Raw genomic sequence first — 22,602 nt, forward strand, 5'->3', positions numbered from 1 at the left:
TCGTTCGATATACATGAGATATTAGAACGTTTATGGTAAATAATTACCATCTGTATCGATTAAAATGAATCGCGTTATGCATAATATATAATATATTATATTACTATTATACACACAACTGCGCAGACACATGTGTGGGCCGCGCGCGCGTAAAACACACACAATTAAATGTAATTTTCAAAACGTTTTAGGATAGTCCTCGACGGCGAGGGTAAATATTTACGTTTTAGACGTATATTATAATATTATTCGCTGTGTGTTTTAACTCGATTTGCACATACTCCCCGAACCGACCGCCAGTGGTGTATTGTGTATAGGTATTATATGTATATATTATATAGCTGCAACTACGCTGCGACGTGTGGTGTGGACCATAGTATAGTGTTTTCTGCCGTATTAGGCATAATAATAATATAAACAGTAAAAACACGATGGACTATACACCGTGTATAATGATGCGTATTAGCAACAGGAGCGGATCTAGAAAACTGAAACGTGGGGGGGCTACATTTTTTCAAAACAAATACAATTGTATTTATATTTTTTTATGTATGGAATATAAGACGTAAGCACATGCTACCATATACCTATAAACGAATGGACAGCGCATTCCACTCAGTCCTGCCATCAATGCCAAGCGATCATATTGTAACCATATAACCGAGAGAGAAAGAACATAGAGTAGTGAAGTGGCCCGCACAAGGAGCTGCATAAATTTTACTACTTTGTTTCTTTTCTAACTCACTCTATATCATACCCCTGACTTCTCTCTCCAAGCGCTGTCCATTAGTTTATAGGTCTGTGCATACCACCTATATATTATATGAATAAATACATAATATATATAGTTTCCAAAATGGGGTGCCTGAATTTATATACTACCTACCTATATATAGGATAATGTAAATTGTAAGTATAAATATGATAATATGAATCAAATACCTATTTCTATTAAACAATAAAATAATATAACTTTAAACATTTTATGATATCAGTTTGGTACAATACAATAATATATACATGAGTAGTTCAGTAGTTGTTAATATTGTTGTACAAATGATGGTGAAATCAGAATTTCGTGGATAGTTTTGACTTTTGATGTTATAGCCAAATATACAATTGTTTTTAATTATGGTGTATTTGTTCAATAACAATTAAAGTAAGAATAGGTTTCAAGGGTCAAAGTGGTTTTCCACTGGTTTGATTAAACATTTCAAATTACACGTTTAATTCACTGTATGACTATCAATAAATTTATAGTTTACAGTAATTGTAGTAATTGTAGTCATATTACTTCTACATTCAATTCAATTTTCATAATAATGCGCTGTCGGTGTTTTAGTAAATAAAAAGTTATTAATTAAATACTTAATTTTGACAACAAATGCTATATTCACAAGTTCTGTCCCATTTATAAAAATGAAAAAAATTATTTAATTTAATCTATCATACATTAGTCGAAATGTACTAAATTAACTTAACAAAAGATCGGTCAAACAGATCAAAACAGTCACTAAACACGTAGTATTTAACATTCTTGTGCAGTTACCTAATGGGTATACCCAACCTAACCTATTTGTTACATGTAAATCTCCATATATACCTTTCAATCCCTTAGGTATATTATATTTGCATTTAGTTTACCAGCAACCTCAGCATTTTATGCGACTTACCTGATTTTATGTTTTAATACTACATTATTTCATATAATATTATTGGCAAATAAAAAGTATGATTTTATTTTCACAGAATTGTCTATTTAAATGACTTAGCATAATATCTTCTTGTTCTTCTTTACACCCCAGACGCCTAATTTCTATTTGTTGAGCTCTAATGGTATGAATATATTAGTAACTAAAAAAAATTTAAAAATCATTCATACTGTACACACATGTAATAGGTATAATATACAACATAAAAAATAATACAATACTAAATATAAAAATACTCAGTTCAAAAGAAAAAGAAATAAAATAAAAAACATATTTTTAGTTAATAAATAAATCTCTTTTAGGGGCTTGTGTGACACGGTGGTTGGCTGCAGTCACTATAATGTGTGCTTCACCCCACATATACATGTGTTCCAAACTTCCAACCCCTCCCTACAAAATTGCTAATCACCATAGTTAGTAGTTACCAATGTTTAAGATCAATTAAAAACAAAATTTTTATTGATCAGCTGAAAAAAACAAAACAAAGGAAATGTAGCAAAAAGTTTTGTAGAAAAAAATGTTTTCCTGTTAAGAAAACGTAACACTGGCATTAGTTGTCTCCATCTTACAAGTGCATAGCATACCAAATTTACGCTCTGCAGATCATGTTTAGCTTCGTTAGTTTAAAAATGAGAACGAATCTACTTATTATGAAACTTGATAGCATGAACATTATCTGTTGTTTTTATTATGATAGTTCTATTTCTAAGCAAGTTTTGTACAAATAATATAGCATAAATCAAAAATGCTCATATCTCACTTAAAAATTGATTGGCATTGTAAAAAACACAGATAATGTTTTTACGATAGAGTTTTGTAAGAGGTAGATTCATCTAATTTTTAAATTAATGAAGCTAAAACGTGATCTGCTGAGCGTAAATTTACTATGTTACACATTTGTAAGACAGAGACAAAAAATGCCGTCGTCATGTTAAAAACTTACTGTTGGTCGGCGACGGTAGTGGTTCTACTATCACCTCCTGATAATAATGTGTTTAATTAGATTTATTAAAACCAAAAACTTGAATGTTTTTGTATACAAATATATCTTTACAGCATTTGGCATTGTTTTTATCAATATCAAATAAATATATCCATTATTCTTACATCATTTGGTGGCGGTGTTAACGCTGCTGTTTCACGGACCACCTAAAAATAAAGTGTTGGATTAGATTTATCGATATCAAAAACTTGAATATTTTTAAATATGCAAATATTTCCTTACAGAATTCCTTTAGACCGGGACTGGGACTGGGACAGCTTCTTCTGGTGCCGCAGTTACTCTTACTAGTCGGCTGCAACCGCGAAAAAAAATTTGCGGAAATGATTAGTTTTGGAGTTATGGACTTCCGAAGTTCGCTATTTTCGGTGTTTTACCTATGCGCGCAACGCTCTATTTTAACGCTCTTAATAAAGAATTTTTAAATATTTTTTTGGCAACATATGTAATTCGACGAGTTTAGAACGATGGTGCAAAAATAAATTTTCGGAAATGATTAGTTTTGGAGTTATAATTCATGTTTTTGAAAAGTTGCAAAATTCTAAAATTAGATCCGTTGAAAGAATTTTTTACTTATACAGGAAAGCTATATTATAATCCATTAGGCACAATTGAGTATGAATATATTTTAGATAATCAGGCGTCAGATGAATCAGATCCAGATAGTGAATTTGAGTTATGCTAAGAACATAAATTAAAACTAAAGTAGAAATAGAATTAAAAATTAAATTAAATTAGAATTAGAATTAAAAATTAGAATTAATCACTAAAAATAAAAAAAATATTATGGTTACAAATTAGTTTATAATATTGTTGGATTAAGAATATATTTTTATTAAATCACTATTTTAACGCTCTTATAATGTGGGCAGTGATTACACAGCTAGCGGCACTCATCGCTACGCTCCGCAAATCGAAAATATCCCCCGACTTGCTATGCAACACCACCTTAAGTAAGTTACAGGGTAAGTTATTTGTCGTAGAATATGGACAGTGATTACGCAGTTAACATAAAATAATTATAAAATAAAATAATTTAAAAATTCGTTATTAAGAGCGTTGCGCGCATGAGTAAAACACCGAAAATAGCGAACTTCGGAAGTCCATAACTTCAAAACTAATCATTTCCGCAAATTTATACTGGCACCATCGTTCTAAACTCGTCGAGTTACATGTTTCAAAAAAAAAAAATCGAAAATTCGAGGAGCCGCTAGACTAGATTTAAACCGTTATTATTATTGTCATTATATTAATTAACAACTACGCGGTGAGCGCGTCAAAAAAAAAAAACAATTCATTTATTATCTGTAAATATAATAATTAATAATATACCTAATATAAAAATAATATCATATTGTACACTAACGTCTGTCACGTCTGAAGAGAGTTCCGTGACTCGGTGTTCGTGTGAACCACTGGAGATTGAAGAACAATGAAGTGTGAACTCGTGTTCGTGTCCACGAACGGTTCAACGGCTCGGCAGTTAGCAGAGACGCGTACGGACGGTTTAAAGTTTTGTACACGAACAGACGAGTTGTAGCACAACGACAACTACAACAAAACGACGAGACAGGGAACCCGGAATTAGCGGAGAGGACTGCCGACTACCATTACCAACGTTATGCCAGTGTGGCTGACCCATAGACATAATATAAATCTGCGCCTGATTAGCAACACTGTAATGTAGCGACCGGGCCCGTGCAACCATGATGATACAGGTATAGAACAATAATATAGAAAAAGTAAGCAAACGGCCTCAGTTTCTCGTCTATGTTGGATCGCAAGATTTACACGTCGTGATGAATACGTTATGTCCGATCCCCGTGTCTTTATTATCCAAGGTGCAACTCAATTTTATTGAAATCTAAAATACCGCAAAACAGTATCGAGAAATGAGCGTTCTTAATATTTGTAATATTTCACACAAGTGGCATTTCACATTTTCGTGTCGTACGCGTGTAAGACGGAGACAACAAATGCGTTCTCGCAAGTAGCCAGTAAGTATGATATTATATCGTGGCTCGAATTCAACAACATTTTGTGTTTAGTAATAACATTATTTTAGTAGGTAATAAAATAAATTCCTGGAATATAATAATATTATAATATTATAAAAAAAAAAGTAGTTAGCTGATCCTGTGCGGCGTTACCTACGCGTGACAAATTATTTAATGTTCCCTGATTTACCCCTTCTTAAACTCTGTCGGATGTAAACCGCGCAGATTTTTAACACGGTTATTGTAAAATTGGGTTGTTTTGAGTGACTTTTGACCAATATTATAAATTACAAGTCGAAATGTTGTACTATATAATGTCCAATCGTAATATAACTAATAATATTTTCATTTTTCTTGCTGACTCTCAGAATCGGTAAACTAAACTGCATTTATACCTCAGAATCTATACTGACGAACATAATATTTTGATGAAAATCCGCCGAAAACTGCAGGGAATTTGCCCACTCGTTTGTCTACTCGAGTATAATGTCACCAAAAATCTCATAAGCAGTTATTACGTGTGCACGATTAATCGCTGTCCGTGCAGTTGTAGGGGGGAGGGGGCGATATTCCGATAGCCTGTGGAGGTATTCGTTTTTGTGTTTGGTATATAATATACCTACTGAAAAAGACTTACACGATAGACTATATTATTAAATTATACAATACCACAGCAATGGAACGTAACGTAAAAGATTCATTCGATAATAACTTACTATTATTTTAACTCCCGACCGGGTGAGTGTAATTTTACTAAACCGAATTTCCTGCAGCTTTTAAAAATCCTCTGATCACCACAACATAGGTACGCATACGTCTTGGTATATTATATAATATATACAATGTTTGGCACTGCAGTGGCGTGAACTTGTCTTGCATGGTGTCCGGTATGATATATTAGATTATGTTTTCGTATTCTGCCAGTGGCGCGTTACATCATAACAGGTACCTAGCTATATATTATATTATCATTTCGACTTTCGAGACACTCTCGGGAGCCGTCGAGTCTACGGTCGCCATATGAGTTAGTGGCTATATAATATACACTGCCGTGCTACATAGGGTATATGTTCGAAACCATGAGGGATCAGAAAAAGTGGTCGCCGCTCCCGTGCCCAAACGATTGAGGGGTGTGAGAAAAAGGACACCAAATTTTTGTCCAAGGTGATGACGGGCAGAAAGTCACTAACCGCCCAGGAAACCATTAATAATATGTGGGACGATTAATCGCGTTCGTCGGACGACCCCGGCCAAAAACAACCATATAAAATTATACCGCAGTACCTATACAATGTATTATTATAATAATATTATAATATATTTCAGTTGTATTTTTGGTTTACGGGATATATTATAATATGTTTTATCGATCTTTCTCTCTTCATCGTTCTCCATCACCCTCACTCGCTGTCTCTCTGATGACCGCACCGTATCGTCATCTGTAAATATTATGTATTACATATACATTAAATTTGTATTACGCCAATGGTTTTGGGAGGTGCATTATAACTACGATAATTTGATTTCGTCTGTTTTAGATTGCTTTATGATCGGAACAGGATAAAAAAATTCATGTTTTATCACGCCGGCTAAATACAGAGAACCGCTAACACAGGTAACTTAACATATTATAACTTCATTGTACTTGAACATTTCTGGAAAATCGTCTTTATGAATAGATTATAAGTTATAACATATAGGTACTTACCTAAGTCTTTTTTAAAAAGCAAAGATTTTACTGTGACCTAATCTACCAGCATAATTTCTATATTATTTTCCATCAACGAACAATCGTCGAGGGACTACACTTTATAGTTTATTGGGTGTGACGCGACGGCGACGTGCACTGAGTGTGACTCTGAACCACGATTATAGATAGCCTCGTGAATTTTTTTAAGTACCTATTGCAATTTAATAGATGATACAATAATTACTCTTGGACGTGTTCTCGACGCGTTTAAAATCGTTTTAAGCTGTATGGTATGCACATACATAGGTACATGCATTACTGCATTAGGTATATTATCACGCGAATCTATTCCATCGAAGCCGTATATTGTACTTGCACGGATGGTCGAATGAATGTCACGTGGTTACCAAGCGTGGTAACATGTTGATTCTTTCTAAATTGTCCAACGTCGACGAGGGTGACTGTTACGGCGTGCTATTCGCACTTGTAATATTTCATATGATACGCTGTTTCGCAACACGGATAGCTGGTCGAGGCGCGTTATGGATTTTTTAGGGTTTTTTCTGCAGCGTTTCTACCCGCATATCCTCCCTCCCCTCCCGTGGGATATACTAGAATATAATATATTATTATATTATCGAACGAGTTATAGCCTATATCTAGGTATATATAGCAGGTGTGGTATACACATATAATAATAATATTATAATATGTATATTGTAAACATCATTTCGTGACGCGTTCGTGTGTCCCGGCGTGGAGGCCGCGCGGGTGGACGTCTCGTGAATTATGTCGGTGCAAAAGAGGTTATATAGGTCTCCACGCAGACGATGGGCCGGCGCGGAGGGGAAAACGACGTAGATTCGAAACCATAAAAAAAAGAAAAACCAAAACAAAAAAACAAAACAAAAAACGAGCAAAACTCGAGTGGGGATCGGAGTCTGAGCGGAAATCGTTTCGGCGGCGGGCGCACATAAATACGTTATTTGTGTGCGGCACGGGTATCCCGGGTGACATCCGCGTGAAGGCCTTTCCTATACATGCCATATTATATATATATATATATACTTATATCCTGCTCTGGGTGATAAATGACCAGTGGCGCGTGTGCTCGCCCCTGCCGCCGTGCGACCAACCCCCCCCCCACACGACCTTCGTCATCGGAAACGTTTTAATTCCCTCGTCGACACACAGGCGCATATTATATATAGAGAGAGAGATACCATTCTGCCACAGCGCGCCTGCACGACGACGTCTCCGACCGTCCTCGTCGCATAGATATATAAACGTATTCGTATATAGTACTGTGTAGGTATACCTCTATATAATAATATGTGTACACATAAATATGTCACCGCTGCCGCCACTGATACCGCCACTGACATTGTCACGACGTAGGTATACGCGTATATATAATACATGCATGGTATATTATTATCATTGTATTATAATATTATATATGTACCATCGGTGCGATGGCAAGAGTGCGATGGGGGGGGGGGGGTAGTTGAGGGTATTTCGTGTATACAACGTGATTCGTTTATCTTCTTATAAAAAGTACGAGGGATTTAAAGCTGTTATTATTATTTAACTTTAATCCTAAACGGCGTTTGAGACGTATTATTATAATATTATAAAGGTACTATCTTCCGTATTTTAGTGTTTAAATGAAATCGACACGATATTACAACTCTGTATGACTATATATATATTATACATAGATACTTATCGTGTGATATCGCCGAAATCGCGATAAAATGATCGTCCTGTATATATCAGCCGCGGCGGACGTATTAGAATATTAGATCGTAATAATAATAATAATAATTATATACCGTCATAGTGGGTCGCGTGATCCTTTCCGCTCACCGATCGGGCTGGTATAATAATATATATATATTATATCGCAGAGGCACCGTGAAGAAGGTTCCTCCTCGAGGGGTTGTTGCGCTCCGTGTTTTGCGCCCGCCGCACCATGTCGCCTGGGAATAATTTCGACCCGTAGTCGTCGCGGTAATGTACACACACACACACAGCAGAAGCAGCTACTATATAAACAGACATACGTGATATTATTCTTACTCGCCAGAGGAGGGTTATACGCTAAACCCGTCGGTAACGCATTTTCCGAATCTGCGTTTGAATATATATATAGCACGCGCACACAGCAAAAAAAAAAACCGCCGAGTTTGAAATCGTAGGTCGGCTAGTTTTTTTGATCAACGGTGGCCACTGCTACGACTATATAATATTATAATATATTATTATGGAAAGAGAAAGTGTACGACTTCACCCTGACGTCGCGGGTAATACAATAAATACCGTCACGCTGCACAGTAAAACAGCTCTATACACGCGTATAGCTGGTCGCCGACGTATTCAAATTAATAGTTCATTTAACACGTTCGGGTCCTAGAAATAACATTAGCGCAACTAGTGGGGTTTTGAAGCCCTGCGCGCGTATTTTATGCTCCCCCCACTCGAATCGCTCAAGTGTGTTCACCGTAAAATATTTTATCATACACACGGTCCGACGCATTCGAGTATGATATTTTCTGTACCTTTTCCACGACTTATAACACTGCGTGGACGAGAGTTCCAGAATTATACGATAATATTATTAAAATCTAGAAAAAATTAAAAACACATTTTTGCATAAACATTTTGTGAATATGATGAAAATAATACAAGTACTACCCGGGTATAATATTTCTGCGAGACAGTATGGTTGTGTCCTAATGATTCTAAACAAGATGTATGGACTCTACGTAGTCTACGTACTTGAGCACTTTCCCGTTTATACGTCATAATTAATTCGCTGTAGTGTAATGAAAAAGTTTTGTATTTGTTTAGTTTTTCTAGAGAACACCTGTTCTACAACTTTTTCATTTAGCGCCCTTTCTTTTATGCAAGTTCGCTGTATTTTGACCCATTTAATGCTTTTATCTAACGTTGTATAATTCGTTAAACCCTACGTCTTATGTCACTTTTTTTTCTATAGAAAATCGCGCTTCAAAAGATATTTATTTCGCTTATTTATTTTATACATAAAAGGGATTTTTATTTTGTTTTGCTACTTTATACTAGCATGACATTTGTTTACTCTGCACTAGACTTTACTTAAATCCATCAGTTATAATACATTTATAAAAAGTAATAAAGATGTCAATCGTAGTAAATACTTGCAATCATAAAAACAAAAAAAAATAATATACATAAAATACTTTTTTAATATATTTTTTAAGTTCACAGAAAATTAAATAAACACATTTCAATGCGGGTTTTCTGTATTGTATAAAGTATTAACTATACAGAACATTGCAGTTTATTTAATTGTAAAATATAAAATCTTTAAGTGTACACAATAATATATAGTTTTTAACAATTTTAAATTTTAAACTACAGTTGAATTATGATCACTACTTTTAAATTGTACCTATTTACTTGGTATTAGTAAAATATATTCAGAATAATAAAATATTATAGTAATAACTTAACTTAATAGCATACCATGTGTATAAACAAAATAATGGCACTGTTCCAAAGGGGACTATTTGCTATTATCTTCTTAGTTGAATAATAGTGTTTTTATATAATTTGATAAATAATATCAGCCTATTGCAATGAAATATTATTATTTGTTTTTTTATTTCCTTTTATTAAATCAAAGTGTGTAACCTATTAGTTTTTGCTTTCGCTTAGTTGAATAATTCATGTACATAATAATTAATATACCATAATATTATATCATTATAAGATGTGTGACGGGTATAATATCTTATACCAATACAATATGGTAATCGTAAATAGTAAAATGCAATTTAATTTAGCTATTTATTTATTTATTATTATTTATTATGCTCAGTAAAATTAGAAATTTTACATAAATTATAAATTATACTTTGGCTGTATGAAATAAAATATAAAAAATTCTATAAAAAATATTTTACAATTTTTGATAGTTATCGTAATAATGTAACGATGTAGCTTTGGTATGTCCCTATTGAAAGCTAATTGTATAATGATTTGTTTAATAGTTTTTTGTGAAAGTATTAAATTATTTTGTTTTCAAACTGGGTTTGATGTTTGAACAAACTCTATAATATAATGCCAAAAACGGAACACTTGCTTAAGTCATAACACTTTTGTTTTGTTTAATTAAATCAAAACAATGTTTTCAAAAATAATCAAAAGTGGTGAAGTAGTTTTGTTATTCATGCATTTTAATTAAAAAACCTACCGTATAGGCGTTTTCCAAAAACTATAACGAGTGTTGTTTAAGATTTAAAAATTAATAAACGGGTTTTAAATATGGTGAGACAGTCTGGTTTAACCATAATGGTAAAGTTTATTAGAAAAGTTCGAGTATTGCGATGTCTGTCCCTGTAATATAAAGTTTCTATAAATGATCTAATTAGTTAAATTTAATAATAATAGTTGGATTATAACGATCGATATTTAATTTCGTTTGCATATTATCTAATAAATAAAACTACCAACATTTCAATTAAAAAAAAAAAGAAATGTTAGCGTGTCGATTACAATTGAATGATATTTCTATGGTCATATTATATTATATATTTATATGCGTGCTTATGTATTGTATGCAAATATATTGTTACTGCGTACTGTTTTTAAACTCGGATGATATTAAGTACTACTTTAAAAGCACAGAACTTTTCAACTTCGAAAATGTCATCACAAAGTCTGACGTTACTACGAGCAAGTTTCATTTCTTTTGTTCAACGATAACACTTAAAAGTTGAGTAAAAAAGGAAAAACCAGACTACGAGGGACAAAATAACGGCCACTTTCGGATTCCAACATAAAGCACACTAAAATTATACATCCTTTTATTCAGTTATTTTCGAAACGCAATAATACCAAATTAGAGAGTTTGAACTTTTTATTTTAACTTCCTTTTGTTCGACGTCATTTTCTTGATGTCTGTGTTAATATTTATATTATTCTTATTTTTAGAATTAGCTATGTGTAATGATATTTATATTTTTTTAACTACTATTTTATTAATTTGTTGTCAGTACAATGATGTATTGTTGTCTTATGTGTTTAGGTTTGTCGATTGTTGAAGATTAGTATTATATTGAATAATATGAAATGTAATTTTTCTATATGAAGCATCATAACCTCCTTATTATATTTTATAGCGTTATAATAAATTAAGCAAAAAGCGAGGCGGAAAGCAATTTATTGCATTGTAGTCATTGCAAATTGACGTAATTCCCATTAAATTTCAGCAGGTGCAATACTTACATTGGCACAATAATCATAAAGACAAATTAAGTCATATTTGAAGCCAATCGCTTTTCTCTCGTACACTATCTTTTTATATTTTATTACTTACAAATAGGATATTTTATACAATATACATTTATAATATTAAGTAGTTATCTTTTTAAATGATTTTTTTTTATTTATGTGCAAAGGTATTTACTGTATAATATAATTTAAAATTGTATTATTTTATATAGTTGTCAGGATTTATTTTCCACATTACCTACCGAAGTTTAATAATACAAAAAAAAAATGCTCTTAAACAACCAATATTAGTTTCTATTGCAGTTATTGAACTTAAGTTCAATTTGTAACCAAACGTTTATGGTGTTAACTTAATATTAGAGAAATTAAGTAATGAAATATAATTTATAGCGGCCATATAATATACACAGTATGTTATATGTGGTTTTATAATTTGAAGATCGGTAATCATTTTAGGTTACTTAATTAAATATAATTAAAGTCAAACAGTAATATTTATTACAATATAATATTAAAACTGAAAAATATATTGTTTGGTTGTTGTTTAAGGCATGATATAATAAGAGATTTTTATTTAATAATTTTAAAGCTCTAGGAATTTGACATATTTTTTAATTACATGAATTTAATAAATAATTATAATATATTATAATATATTTTAACACCAAAACCATATAATTATATTGTTACCGTAATTTGAAATGAACTATACACTGGATCTGAAGCAACATAAAATGAGCTAGGTATTAATTTTCAATGTATTTGTATGATATCATGATGCGTTGAAAAGTGGCCATTAAGTTACGGTAATTTTATTGAAAATTCTAGGCACACTGTTCAAAACCCTTAAATTTTAGTTTTTATAACTCAATTAAAAATAGTAGTGGACTTAATACTTAACATTTGGTTTTTCAGTACAATAGTTGGTCGTAGGTATTTTAATATAAAATAGGTATTTCACTTGATTTCATAACACTTTTTTTTATAGCTGTTAGGTATTTAGTATAATGCGATGTGACAATATTAATAACAAAATAAAATACACTCGGCAACAATTTGTATTATTCATTGTCTTATCCTGTCTAATGTTTAGAAAGAGGTATATAATTGTGTTTAAGGTATTTCATTTGAAAAAAATCATTTTCGTTTCATGATTTTGAATTAAATTATACTAATACATTTAAAATATAAAAGTATAATTCCATTACAGTGTCTGTAACGCTTAAAAAAACAAAACTCTGAAACCATTGAATTTCTACATAAATTGTTCAAATATATTAATATATTGTAAAACCAATTATAACGAATCACCCATATAAAGTAAAATGTTTAGTTCTTTTAACAGTATTACATTCAAACTCATGGGAAAAAAAATTGTATACTTCAAGTATTATGCGGTATTTAATTAAACGAGCTTTAGTTACTATAGAATAAGTATAATTATAACTTACCATTATACAAACGTTCTGCGTGTGCATTTAGCTTGTGTATTTCAATGACGAAAGTATGAAGCACGTGGTTATCGCTAATTAACTGAGCATACATAATAATTAAGAAATATTTTTTATATTTAAATGCATTGCATTTATTTTTTATCGTTTTTATCGATCCTCAAGTGAACCAGACAACTTGGGCAATTATCCTGTAACCTATACCTAAACTTACATAATAATAATAATAAATTGCATATTATTTATAGCTTATACTGTTAACATGTTGTACCTAACTACGAGTGAAAAAGAATAAAATATATTTTTAATGTAGGTATACTGAAATTTATTCATTATGTGCATCATAAACCATAGGTGCACCTAAATATTATTGGTGATGATTATATATTATTTATTTAGGATTTACACATATAATATGGGCTGATAATAAGGACAAAAGTTATAATATTATAATACCTGATATAGGTAATAAACTTTTTAGTTGATTTGATGGCTGATAGATTTTTTTGAGCTTAAATATATATTTATTTATAACTACACTAATATTATATGTAATACAAAAGGATTATTAAAAACCACATTTGTCGCAAATAATTATACACACTTGTAAGTTGTAAGTGTGTTATATCTCTAAATATTTAATTTAAATAAAAAAACGAAATGTACTCGTTTAAGAAAAGTCAACTATAGATATAACGAACTATCTAAATGGTGCTGTCCATCTACTAAATTGTTGTCACGTTTTCATCGATTTAGGAGTATAATATATATTATATATATATGGGTATCACGCTTTTAACAAAATTCCATTTCATCTTTGAAATTAAACATTTCTGTGTACTTCCGTTTCTTTTAGGTTCTGTGATTTTTAATCCGCGTTCTGTCAGAGAATAAAACGTTAGCTTTGGTAATACATAATATATATTATTTTTTTATTACTCGTATAATTAATAACGACTTGTTCCCGTCGGATACCGAGATAAACGAACTGACGTTTTGAATACCAGATGTTTGGGTTTCCTCGGGGCAACCGGAGACGAGATACTCAAGTATGACGCTCGAGGGAGGTTTTTGAATCCAAATTCTATATACATATGCCTCACACACACCCACACACACAAACAATACATGCGATAACCATGCAGCCGCGTGTTGTGCATTTTAGATTTGGCCACGATGACCTTTGCTTCCGGTCGTCGGTTTTATTATCATTATTGTTGTAATCGTGTATATAATTACATGCGCGTACGACGGTGGTGGGGAATGACACACGAAAATCACCTGAGTGTTATATTCAAAACAACTATAATATTATTACTGTTATACCTACTATTACTATTTTATTATTGTTATTATTAAAACCGACCCGCTCCCAGTTTTTCGTAGTAGTACGCGTGACTCTCTCTCTATATATATTATACATATATAATAATATACAAATACACGAGCGGTCCGCTCCATACACCTCTCAGTCGACCGACCATCCTCTTTTAACCACGCGTGTGGTCCGCTCTGGTAGATCCCTTTTTAATGCAATAATTATTATAATCCATTGGCTATACACGGTCGCTATTCCGCTAATACCCAGAAATTAATGTGGTGGTCCGAAGGTGAACGCGCACAGGGTTCTAGCCGGATTTATGCGTTTGAGGGATATTTAAAATCCCGAATTATTGCCGGATCCGCGACCGCCGTGCGCGACCACCGTATATGCGACGGAGTGGTCGTCGGCGGCGGCGGACCGTCGGAAAGCGACGGGTGTGTACGTGCGCGTGCGTTTGGGGGGGGGGGGGGGTAGGATATGGTGAAGTAGGATTCAATTAGAAATTTTAAAACGTCGTGTAAAAACTGGTGTACAGTCCGAAAAGAGTTCATTACAAGAGCGCGAGTGGCGGAATCGGGTAAGACAAAAAAAGAAAAGCCGATTCCACGCGACTTGTAATATATTATCGTGGTATTACATTAACGTACATATAAGTACACATATTATAGTAAGATTGGCGTATGTAAAGGTCGAATCGCGACCGGACAAATATATCGTAAGCCCTCTCGTTGGCAGAGAAAAAGCAATTATATAAAATTACATTATGCGTACAACGGTTCTACACAATTATTTTCATTGTATATAGTGCGTAGGCCGATTTTATAGAGAATACGTGTGGTTTGTGGAGGGGAGGAGACGACATTATGCATGCAAACGTCAGTCTTAAATAATATTTTACCATTCATTCATTCATATTTTAAGTATGATATAATCGTATACAATTACATACAGGATGACATCTGTATAAATACTAATTATATTTTATCGTAATATTAAACATATAGTGTTTTACGCTCAAAAAAAATCCTGTATGTCATTTTGTAGGTTTTTTAACGCGAAACACTTATTATTCGATAAAATATGATCAATATTTATTAATGTTGTGATTTTAAATAAAAATAAATGCACATTTTTAATTTGAAATATTTATACAGTGCCGCATAGTATATACACGCTGCGTTTTTGCGATATAATTTGTAATTATGTATATAGATTTGCTATATTTTGTTACCCAAACTATAGTTCTTTGAAACAATTCGAAAAAAAAATAAAAGAACTAAAAGAACTTAATTAAAAGTAGTGAAAAATTAAGTGTCGTGTGTACAAACATATTTTTATCAACATTTAATGATTTACCGAGAAACCCGTAGCGCGCGTCTAAAGAAAACCGGCGTTGCAGTATACATGGGGGTGGTTCATAAAAAATTAAAATCGATTATTTTCGCGTTCACGGTACGTGTTGCCCCGGTGCAGTGCAATTCTCAAAACTATTTACCGCGGTCATATTATATTTAATGGGTTTATACTTTATACCGAACCGTGTAAGCACTCGCGCGCTCTGCAGTGTACAATATAATAAATATTAAATATACGCACACACAATATATAATGCAGTGCTATAATAATATTATTATTATGTGTGTATAGGAATGTCTCCACCACCGTCTAGCCACTGCGTATTAATAATTACGTATTATATTCGAAATATCGCGAGTGAGCCGACACGTCGAGCCGAAGAGCGCTGGAAAGAACGGCGCCAAAAAATATCCTGAGCCTCCGGTAATTCGTTCCGAACAGCGTTGTAATTGGCAATAAAATATTATCCGGCCATTCCAAACTAGATATTACATCGATGGCTGAGAGTCCGAAAGTCGTAAACACTAAATCTCACGGGAGAGCAATATCTTAAGATTTTCAATGGTTTTAAACCAAATAATTTGTGTCGTATAGTTTTTTGTTTTTCATATAGTTATACTGCGACCGATTCGTTTGTAAAAAACATTGACTACAGCTTAATTTCTTAAATTTTTTTTCTACGTAATTATAATGTCTCTCAAACATTGCAACATCGTCTCCGTTTAAATGGGACTTGTCATGAATAAATTACGATTATAATATATTAAAACCGTAGGCATACAAAAATTCGATGGATGTATATTGTATAAGGTTAAACGTTGTTAATTTGATATTAACTTGAATTATTTGACTAAATTGTTTTAGACGAATGTAATTGAAACCGTATTCAAAATATTGCGAGTGAGACGTTTTTGACACGAGCCGAAGAGCGCCGGAAAGAACGGCGCCAAAAATATTCTAAGTTAATTCGTTCCGAGAAGTGTAATTTGTACCTAATTGGCAATAAAATATTATCCGTCTATTCTAAACTATATTATATATCAATGGCGCGCTGAGAGGCAAAAAGTTGTGTGTCACAAATACTAAATCCTACAGGACAGCAGGTTTTAGATTTTAACTTGTTTTTAACCAAATAATTTGAGTTGTAGTTTTTCAGTTATAGGTACAACTGATTTATTTCTAAAAAAAAAAAACACAATGTAAAATGTAGATATAACATAAATTACTACTTCTAAATTTTTTTCTAACATAATTACGTTATAATATCTCTTAAACATTATAATATATATATAGTCTCTGTTTAAATAGAACTTTTGTCTCGTTATAATAAACGGAAATGTTCATATATATTTTTACCGCGGACATATACAAACACTCGAATCAATCGACCGCATCGTTTTAGACAAAAGTATAACAAATCTGGACTTGCAGTTATATTCGTTCGTTTAATATTAAAATTGTGATAAAATATTTATTGTATGTAACACACGGCTTGTCGCAAGCTAACAATATAATATTGATGCACCATATCGGTAGGTATAATACGCGTCGAGTGGTTTGGGACAAATGTAACGTGTGAGAAATCAATGAAGGAACTCGCACAATATAGGTGTGTTCGCTTTTACTTCGGTGCTGGATGTCGGTGGTACATGTACCAGAACCGAGTTATTAAAATATGCGAATGCGATTCGTCATTGATTTCGAAAAAAAATGTTTCTGTGCAGAAATGTCTACAACACTATTGCCTTTAGTAGTTCATGTTAAGGTCATTCGAGATTGCCTCTAATAAATCGACGTTTCCGTTTTGACGTAAATATACTTTTCGGCGGCTATCGCATTATTTTGACGTGAGACATTTCGGCGGTTGCCGTTTCAGCATGGCTACGACGAAACATATCTCTGTTCGAAATGGTTCATTTTAATAGCGCATTTATATCTTATTTTTTTTTTTTTTTATTAGGGTTAAGGCTTCGACTGCTCAGGTCATTAGCCTATGGTACTGTAGGGGGGGGGGAGGGTACTGTAGATTTTTACACGTGATTTTGTTTTGGCAGAATTTTTAATTTAGGCACCCGTAGGTATCTGCCATGCCCGGGTGGGGGATGGCGGCACTTGTTCTCCGGACACCGTGACTTGCCCGAAGAAAAATGCCGCCCGCGGCCAAGGTATCGAACTCGGGCCGGCTGCGTCGCAGCCGACGCCTTAGTCCGCTCGGCCACTCTGTCCCCCTAATATCTTATTCTTATGTTTAGTATGATAATGGTATTATATACAATTATATACCTATATATATATATATATATATATATATTATTCGAAAATAATAATTTATGTAAAAACACGAGTTAAGGTTTGGTTTTAGTTTAGAGAAATATTATGCGCTATATCCTTTAACTAATCAATATCATTTTGAGGATTATTCCTTTTAATTTAATTTACATAATTGTATACAGCTTATTTTCATGGTTCGTACATGTTTTTTTAAATTTTTTTGACGGAATACGGCCATTTTGAACTCTCCTGAGACAGCTTATAAACGTCCGACTGATTGGATTACATAATTCTATTTCTATATTTAGAACTTATTTCTCCTATTCGCATTTTCAGCGTGAAGTTTCGTCCTGTGCTCGGAATTTAAAACTATGTAAGATACAAAATATTGGGAAGGAATTTCGTATATCTTCTCCATCGACCACTACGATTGAATATACATATATATATTATACTTGATCTCAAACCTTTTTCATAAACCATGTAGTTTTTTATCAATATTTTGAGCTGGTACATAAATCAATTACAAAATGAAAAACTTTTTAATTTTGTAATTTACAACAATACTACCTAGCCTAATAATAACGTATTAAATTTGCATCTATATTTTTCCATTACCACCGAAATGTCTTTTCGCCGAAAACATCATCGGCTATTGTTAAAATATTTTCTTGACAAAATAACCACACCGAATTTTGCTATTTCGCTTCTAAGTATCGGTAAGACTCAATTTTTTCCAATCGATATAATATAGGTATTACTTGAAACTTTGGAGCTCTCCTTCAGGTCGCTACAAAAATGATGACAGAAAAATATATAAGTAAAACTCTATACATTTCGGCGTAGAACAAATGCGCATTACTCATGATAATTAAAAAACATTATAATTGAAGCAGGGAATTATTAAACAATGAAAGTTGGAAGAATGACCTTATTTTTGCCAATATTAAGACATTTAGTGCGTATATCGTTTAGCAATTTTGGTATCTCTTGCAGGCGTATATCGTAGTAAGACCTTGTCCTTTGTAGCAAGACAAATTGACATTAAGCCAGCAAAAGCTTCGTCTGTTTTCGTAGGAAGGGAGGGAGAACGAAGAAGAGGTAACACGTAAATGTATTTTAACCATGTCCCAACTACCATATAATATGTACGTTTTTAAAAGCGTGTACGTCGGTGTATATGTTTGAAGGCATTGTTTTATTTTTGTTTTGTTTTAACAATTTTTAGTCAATATGATCCGAAGTTCAATCAATTAATGATAGATTATTTTCTCTAGACAAAATATTATTGACCTACCTATGTTCAACACAATATTATCATCCCCAACTCGAATTGGTTTTAATTTTAATTGTAAATATATTTATTTGTTTGTTTGATGTTATGAGTTTCGATATTGGTGATCTGGATTTAATAATAATATTATAATATTGCAACGTGTGGAGTTTTTCGACGAATTGGAAATTAGTCTTAATGTCGAGCCATTCAAACGCATTAAAAATGTTATTTTAATATTTGTTGAAGTACCCTAAATTGATAATAATAATTATAAACGATGATGATTATTAATTAACGTTTATTAATAATAATTACCACTTTGAGTTGTAATCGCGTCATTTATATTTACCCTGCTGCTGTTCTTGTACATATTTAACTTGAAAACCAAATAGATGGAATAATAAATATCCACTTGATATATTTTAATTGACTTTTAACGTATACGGTGCTCTGCGCCGGCTGTCATTTGTTTAACATTTGTATGTGACACACCTCACTTATATGGTTTTGGAAAACTTTTTCTGTATAAATGTTAATTCAGTACCATTGCTATAGTAGTCAAAAGCCACACAGAGAGTTGTATGCGTCAACAGTTTGCTGAAAACTTTCATCGATTTGTGTACGGTTTTGTACCTATACCTACACGGTACACAATAAATAATTAAATATTTATATCGATTATCTACCTTTTTTTTTTTTTCATTAAAATCAAACGAGCACACACATCAGAACTATTGATAATTTAATATTAAATCATGTTGATTATCTTACCACAGTTCCGGCTAAGGCTTGTATCTTTCGAAGTAAACATCGTTAGGACCATCTATATTTTTAAACACATACTATACCATATGTTTTATTGAGCACTTCATTGAATTATCGATATTGACATTATCTAGCATAGTCAAACATTTTATTTGTTTAGTTTTATTTGAACTAGCACATAGGTACCCAATATAAATGTCATTAAAAAATATATCAACTTAAATAAATAAAAATATATTGACAATTTTAATTTATAAAACTGATTAAAACTATTATGTTAACCTTATCTTTACAGTTTAACATAATATAAAATGCGTAAAATAGGTTGGGACTAATATATAAAATTGAATAAGCATAGTTATGATGATATTTTTTTTAATTAAATTAATTTTTTTTTTAATGTATGGAAAATATATATAATAATTTATATTATTATAGTTTAGATACCGAATGACAATATTATTCGAGTTTATGAGTTTTTGAGATACTTAAAAACATTTAAACGGAATATTATCGAATATCGTTAAAGTTGTATGTTTAATGAGTTCTGCAAGTCTTCGACGCTAAATATCGCCTTAATACATAACATATATTATGCGAACGTTTGAACGTATTTTGAATTACAAAATGGTAATAATATGTTCGTAAATGTGCTTAGTAATAAGTTCAAACGTTCAAAAGTTTTGAAGGTTAGAAGTTTGATCATATAATTTAGTACTATATATTATTATACTTACATACTTACATGGAAAACTCTATACACTGAAGGTAGATTTAAAAATAAAAAGGTGGGTAAGTGGATGTCGCTCTGCTGGACAGTATGTTACAAGTGGGTCACTGTAATAGATGGTGTTAAATTTGAATTCAATGATATAATATCATTGTATAAGAAAAACGATTCTGAGCGAAAACGGTGCGTCAGCCTATGATATTACCAAGTATATTTGATTATATTATTGTGAATAAAGTAATTTATATATAACCTATTTACGTGGAACCTTGTTTTAAATTTTTAATCCTTAGCTACAAAAGTTGAACATTTTATAAATTTTTAACTACAAAATAATTATTAAATTTTAAATTTGATAAATTTTGTCAAAATTTGAACTTTAAATGCTTATAAAAAAAAATTGTGCCTATATATTTTCAATATTTTTCAATTTCTATTGTAACAATATATCAGGAGCCTTGCATTAAATTTTCACGCTTTTCTACCCAACAAATAAAATTTTAATGATATTTATAGAAAAAAAAACTAAAAAATTGAAAACAGACAATGTCCGTAAACAGCTCAAAAAGTGTCAAATTATTTTCAAAATTTTATCGTGTATAGAAAATGCTAATATAAACATTCAGTGAAATTTTCAAGTATCTACAGTCATACTTACTTTAGAAAATCGTTACATGAGATATTGAGTGAATATCAAATGTTGTAAAAATATGAATTTCAAACGCTCATAAAAATTTAATTTGACTTTCTTGTAGACATTTTTTTTTTGATAAAGGTAGATAAACTTATGGATAATCTTGTATTACATTTTAAAATCTCAGATTGAAAAAGAAAAATTTTTATGAATTCTCAACTCAAAATAATTTGCTAATTTTCGTGATTTTTCAGTATTTGTCAAAATTTGAACTTTAAATGCTTATAAATAAAAACTGTGACTAAGGATTTAAAATTTTTTACATCTACCTTTGAAACAATAACCTATGAGCCTTCTATTAAATTTTCAAGCTTTTTCACTCGACAGATAAAATTTTATTGATATTTATAGAAAAAAAAAACTAAAAAAATTGAAAACTAACAATGTCCGTAAACAGCTCAAAAAGAGTCAAAATATTTTAAAATTTTATGATGTATAGAAAATGCTAATATAAACATTCAGTAAAAATTTCATGTCCCTACGGTCATTTGTTTTAGAGTTACACCAAAAACCAAAATCGATTTTCTCAAAAACAGATTTTGCGTAAAAATTCCCGTTTTTCCTTAAATTTTCTTTTGTTTTTCACGTCGCTTTTGAAAACTACTGGGAAATTTTTACTTTTGACCCCCCAAAGTACCAACTAGATTCACTTTCCTATCTGAAAAGTTACTGTTGAAGAAAATCCAAGCACTTTTACTGTCCTAAAAGGTGATGACAGACACAAAAAAAAATAAAAAAAAAAACACACATCATTGTAAAATCAATACATTCATCGTTTCGCTCAGAATATAAAATGTCGATGATTTATCGTGATAAAGATATTATTAAGTACGAAATAATAATATACTGGTGTTCACTTCTGGCAGCACGAAACTGAATGTTTTCATTAAAAAAAATAAATAGTATAGGTACAGTGAGACCTCCTCTGACGGACACCTCTCAATAGCGTATACCTTCCAATAGTGAATGTTTTCTTGGGGACCAACTACAAACTTTCTACAATCTAAACCCTCTTAGTTGCAGACTCCTCGGAATAATGGGCACAATTACAGCGAC

The 22,602-nt window shown here is 31.8% G+C and overlaps 1 protein-coding gene across 4 annotated transcripts in view; it reads left to right on the plus strand.

Annotated features, from left to right (window-relative positions):
* The window catches only part of LOC132944689 (uncharacterized), a 382,446-nt gene that overhangs the window by 19,923 nt on the left and 339,921 nt on the right, over positions 1-22,602 (plus strand). For 2 of the 4 annotated variants that reach the window (XM_061014161.1, XM_061014163.1), the window contains exon 3: positions 6,248-6,324. The exons of the other annotated variants lie outside the window; for them this stretch is intronic. The gene's annotated coding sequence lies outside the window, so the exon portion shown is untranslated. The remainder of the gene's footprint in view (positions 1-6,247; positions 6,325-22,602) is intronic. 4 annotated transcript variants of the gene reach the window in all.

This window comes from Metopolophium dirhodum, chromosome 5, assembly GCF_019925205.1.
Source record: "Metopolophium dirhodum isolate CAU chromosome 5, ASM1992520v1, whole genome shotgun sequence".
In the NCBI taxonomy this organism is placed as follows: Eukaryota; Metazoa; Arthropoda; class Insecta; order Hemiptera; family Aphididae; genus Metopolophium; species Metopolophium dirhodum.